Source organism: Wolffia australiana, chromosome 8, assembly GCF_029677425.1.
Source record: "Wolffia australiana isolate 7733 chromosome 8, ASM2967742v1".
Lineage (NCBI taxonomy): Eukaryota > Viridiplantae > Streptophyta > Magnoliopsida > Alismatales > Araceae > Wolffia > Wolffia australiana.
This window is the reverse complement of record NC_135842.1, coordinates 17,033,396-17,038,827: the sequence shown is the minus strand read 5'-3', so window position 1 is coordinate 17,038,827 and position 5,432 is coordinate 17,033,396. Positions and strand designations below refer to the sequence as shown.

Here is a 5,432-nt window from a genome sequence, read left to right as displayed (position 1 = left end):
CTCATTCTCTCTACAAGATTCTGCCATTATTATCTGTGACCGATTCGATAAAGGATACCCTACTCCCCTTGCGTAACGTAGAAAAATAAAAGTCTTATAATTCGAAAATGATAGCGCATTCCTTTTGATGTGCTATTTCATTTGAGCGTCACATTCACTATTTAAGCGAAAAGGTGTTTAGTCGATTTATACGCGATAATCTAATAATTTTAGCTCCATAAACAAGCCTTTTTCTTCTTTTGACTTCTTCCGCTGCATGGCCAGTCCTCTCTACTCAAGTCTATCATGCCCCTTATATATACCTCGTCCTCTAAGCCTTCTTCCCCAGAGGAAAAAAGTCACTGTTTTGCAGAAACAAGAGCCACGATGGCCGTCTCGATCTCCCCATTTCGATTCAAGCAGCTCCTCATAATAATACTAGAGCTGCTGCTCCTATAGAACGTCGGTTACGGGCGTGAGCGTGAATTTGAGATAGCGGAGGCCACCATAGAAAGCATCCACCGAGCTTTCAACAACGGCAATCTCTCTCCACAACAACTGGTGCAAATTTACGTGGACCGCATCAACAAGCTCAAACCGACCCTGAGAGCAGTCCTCGAGCTTAACCCGGCGGCGCTTACAAATGCGTCAAGCATCCAGAAGCGAAACCGAGCTTTCCGGCCTCTCTACGACATCCCAATCCTCCTCTAAGACAACATCGACGCGGCGGCACTGCTCAACACGACCACGTGCTCGGCAGCGTTGCTCAGCGCAGCGTCGGCGGGGGACGCCGGCGTGGTGGCGCAGCTGCGGGACGCTGGCGCAATCATCCTGGGGAAGACCAGCATGTCGGAGTGGTCGAATTTTGGCTCCTTCACCACCCCGACCGGCTGGTGCGCCCGTGGCGGGCAGTGGGTGAAACCGTACAACCCCGCGGCCACGCCCTGCGGCTCAAGCAGCGGCTCTGCCATCGTTGTGACGGCCAACTTGGCCGCGGTCTCGCTCGGCACGGAGACCGATGGGTCCATCCTTTGCCCCACCGCGGCCCAGTCCTTGGTGGGAATCAAGCCCACCGTCGGCCTCACCAGCCGAGCCGGCGTCACACCCATCTCTCCTCGCCAAGACATTATCGGGTTAGCCTACAAAAAGACTCAGTTTTTATTTTTTTATTATTTTTTTTCCCCATGGTCTTTGTGACGTTATTGCAGGCCTATCGCGCGGACGGTGGAGGACGCGGTGAGAGTGTTAGAGGTTATCGTTGGGTACGATGCTGATGACTCGAAGGCGACCGCGGCTGCTGCCAAGTTCATACCGCGCGGAGGGTACAGACAGTTCCTCCAGCATGGAGGGCTAAAGGGGAAGAGGCTCGGTGTTCTTAGATGGCCATTCTTCGATTTCCCCGGCGGCTTTGATATCCTTCGCGCTGCTTTCCAATCCCATCTCCAAACGCTGAGGTGAAGTCTCAATCTCATTGAACCAACCAAGAAAGAGGTGTCACACGGTCAAATCCTGAGCTAGGTCTCTTTGCTCGGACTTGGCGTGCGCCGGCCTCAGTGCTTGGGGCAGAACACTGAGCAGCCTTGATCTCTTGCAGCGGAAGCTTTTGCAATTGCTTAAGATCGTTTAGAAGGGGTTAGAGGAGAGGTTGCTTAAGATCGTCAGTGAATATGGTCATTGCATTGATATCTTAAAGAGTACATCATGATTACATGGGGGAAGATGAGGGGTGTTACAAGGAAGGGGACGAGGCGCCTTGCGCTAAGGTAATGTTGCCACACCGCCTCGGGGCCACCGCTCCGCGCGCGCGCTTGCTCTGCCGCTACACACATGCGCCGGGCCAGGCGCCGCGCGCCCGTGGGCATGGCGATCACACACACCACCCCTGCCTTGACGATCACACACGCCACCAGCACCCATGTCTACACGCTAGCGCGCAATCTGCGCGACGCCGCCGCATTCGATGCCCCCGAGCTGGGCGCTGCGCGCCGAGCACTAGCCGTAGGGGGGCGCCGCGCACCCACTGTGCCGTCCCGGCGCTCTTTGTGCGCCACATGCCTTAGTCTCCTAGCGGGATGTCTCCCTACCGCGCGCCTTGCACACGCATTGCGCGCGCTGCCTACGCGACCGCTGCGCTGCACCCCGCACAACTCCGCGCGCTGCACCAGCGGCATGCCGCCTGGCCTGCGCGTCCTGCACCCGCGCGCAGCACTTCCCACTCTCGCGCGTAGCGCTTGGCGCTGGCACGTAGCATTTGCGCCCGCGCGTGGCGCTTGGCTTTGGCGCGCTGCGCTTGGGGCGCGTGCGCACACACCGATCAGCCCGCGCGCCCAGCACGTGCCTGTCCATGCCCAAGGCGGGACGGATCAGGTACATTCCACTCGTGCAAGGCGCGCGTGCTGGCCAATGTGAGTGCGCGTCCGCCAAGCGCCGCACGTGAATGCCAAGCGCCACGCGCAGGCGCCAACGCCATGCGCAAGCGCCAAGCGCTGCGCGAGAGGGTAAGTGCTGCGAGCATCGAGATGGCACAAAGGGCACAGAGGGTTCCTATGGGTAGTGCTGGGCGCGCAGCGCCCAGCTCGGGAGTGTAGAAAGGGGTGCTGGTGGCGTGTGTGATCGCCACGCCCGTAGGCGCGTGAAGCCCGGCCCAGTGCACTTGTGTAGTGGCAGAGCAGGCGTGCGTGCACAGAGCGGTAGCCGTGCGGCGGTGTGGCGACTCTACCTCGGCGCAAAGTACCTCGTCTTGTTCCTTGTATTACCCCTCATCTTCGCCCATGTAATGATCCCAAGGATGATGTACTCTTTATGATATTAATGCAATGACCTTGTTCCTAGACGGGGGTGCGTCCCCACCATCTCCTCTAACCTCTTCTATGCAATCTTAAGCAATTGCAAAGCTTCCTCTGCAAGAAATCAAGGCTTCTCAGTGTTTTTCCCTGAACATTGAGGGTGGCACACACCAAATTCGAGCAAGAGGCCTAGCTTGGGATTTGATCGTGTGACAGTATCAGAGCCAGGTTGGATCACCTCCCCTGTGCTTCTGACTCTGGTTGAGAAGATGGAGTCGTTTCATGCACAATTACGCAAAGAGAGGCGGAAGGAGGAGAAAGAGCAGAGGCTCACCTCCCACCTGCTGCACAAGAACTTGCTGGGTTTGAAGACCCAAGTAGGCAAGAACCAGGATGAGATAAAGTCGGATGTGAAAGACCTATGGATAGAGACCCGCCAAAGGCATGAGGTCCTCGAAGAAGCATTGAGACAACACGATGACACAATCCGGCAGCTGACAGAGATGGTTTCAACACTAAAACTCAAGGCGGAAAATCTGGAAGAAGGGCCCAGCATCCGTCCTAGCAATGACAACGGAGAGAAATACTCAGTCCATCCACCGCGGTTCGACGGGTCTCGCAGGGAAGACGTAGTGCCAGATTTCCTATATGACTATGACAGGTATTTTGGTGACAGGTACTCGGATGAGAAAAAAGTATTACGGGCTAGCTACTTTCTCACAAACAAGGCGAATATGTGGTGGCCTCTACGAGAGGACTGTGGAAATTGGCCACCTCCCACATGCGTAGACTTTGTGCGGGAGATAAAGGAAAACTTCATGCCGCACAACACGATGTGGATTACGAGGGGAGAACTTGAAAACCTTAAGATGACAGGTAATCCAAGGGAATATGCAGGACAATTTGTGTCTATCATCTGGAGGATTACCGACATGTCTGAAGCACACAAGCTCTACTGCTTCGCTAAGGGCCTTCCCCACTGGCTCCAGACAGAGCTGGAGAGGAGGCATTGTAGAGACCTAAACTCGGCCTACAAGGTCGTGAAAGGAACAGAGCTCCACCCCACTAGACCGGCTAAGACAAAGGAGAAGCCCGAGAAAGGGAACAAGTCGCGCCAGGAACACGGTGAGGCACCAGCAGCCCGAAGCAGTCAAGGCCTGAAATCTAAGTTCAAGCAAGGCCATAGTAAGAGCCGAGACAAGGCAAGAGCCCAAGACTATGCAAACAGAATCCACGTGGTGGGGGCAACAAGTTAACTTGTTTTGCTTGCGGAGGACCCCATTTCATGAGGGATTGCCCAAGAGGGACGGCGACAGCCACCAATGTTAATGTGATGGCCATGTCGCCAGCCCAACCAGATGTTCCCAGGGGTAGTAGTACGATGACCCTGAACCCCCTCCACTACTTAGTGGCACTACAAGGGGGTTCCCAGTCTAGTATGAGGGCGTGAACCTCTTGCACATCCTGGTGCTGATCAACGACAAGCCCTCCACGACCATGTTCGACACGAGGGTGACGCAAAATGTCCTCATCAAGGGAGAAGCTAAGAAGCTTGGTTTGAAGTTGTCCCAAAGTGCGGGGAAGATCAAGGCCGTCAACTCGGAGGCCCGAGACATTGTCGGCGTGGCCAAGGGGGTGATGTTGTAGGTGGGAACTTGGGATGGCCGGACCAATTTCATGGTTTCCCCCATGGATGACTTCACGGTTTTTCTAGGTCTCGACCTCGTAATGGGTTCACGTGCGGTTCGGATTCCCCAGTACCGCGGCTTGCTGTTCCTGGAGGGATCTCACCCATGTTTTGTGAGGGACCAAGGGGCCCAGAAGCCACGGAACACCACTCTCCTATCCGCCATGCAAGTCAAGGACGGATTGAGGAAGGGGGAGGAGACCTTCCTCGTTACCATACAAGGGCAGGCACCCTAAAAAAAGGCTAAAAGGCAGGGTTGTGCATCAACCTATTTGGAGGTACTTAGTTGGGGTGACGAAGGCGACAACAACCCTAGTGCAGCCGCGGGTGCACCATCGAGGCCAATTGCGGACGTACTGCGGGAGTTTGCCGAGTTGATGCCCACGCAACTCCCCGCGAAGCTACCTCCCGGGCGGGATGTGGACCACGAGATTGAATTTCTCCCTGGTACACATCCCCCTGCGCGGGCACCCTACAAAATGCCATCCGCCCCCGCTTACTTGGAGGAGCTAAGGAAACAACTTCAAGAATTGCTCGATAGCAAGTTCATCCGGCCATCCAAGGCTCCCTTCGGCGCCCAAGTCCTCTTCCAGAAGAAGAAAGATGGGTCGTCCGACTTTGTATGGACTACCAAGCATTGAACAAGGTAACAATGCAAAATAAATATCCTGTACCGAATGCTGAAGAGCTGTTTGACAGGCTCGGTGAGGCTTGCTACTTCTCACGGATGGACTTGAAGAGCGGGTACCGCCAAGTGCGGATCAAGGAGAGGGATGAACTAAAGACGGTGCGCGTGACTCGCTATGGATCCTTCAAATTTTGTGTGATGCCCTTCATGGTCACGAACACTCCTACATTTTTCTGTCTCATGAAAACTATTTTTCGGGATTATTATCGATGATTTTGTTGTTGTGTACTTGGATGATATTCTCGTATATAGCCAGAGCTTGGATGACCATGTGAGGTAGCTGTGGAAGGTG

General features: G+C 54.9%; 1 pseudogene; it reads left to right on the top strand.

Moving 5' to 3' along the window:
• Window positions 1–366: 366 nt before the first annotated feature.
• Window positions 367–1,437, top strand: LOC144707173 (putative amidase At4g34880 pseudogene; annotated as a pseudogene).
• Window positions 1,438–5,432: the final 3,995 nt, after the last annotated feature.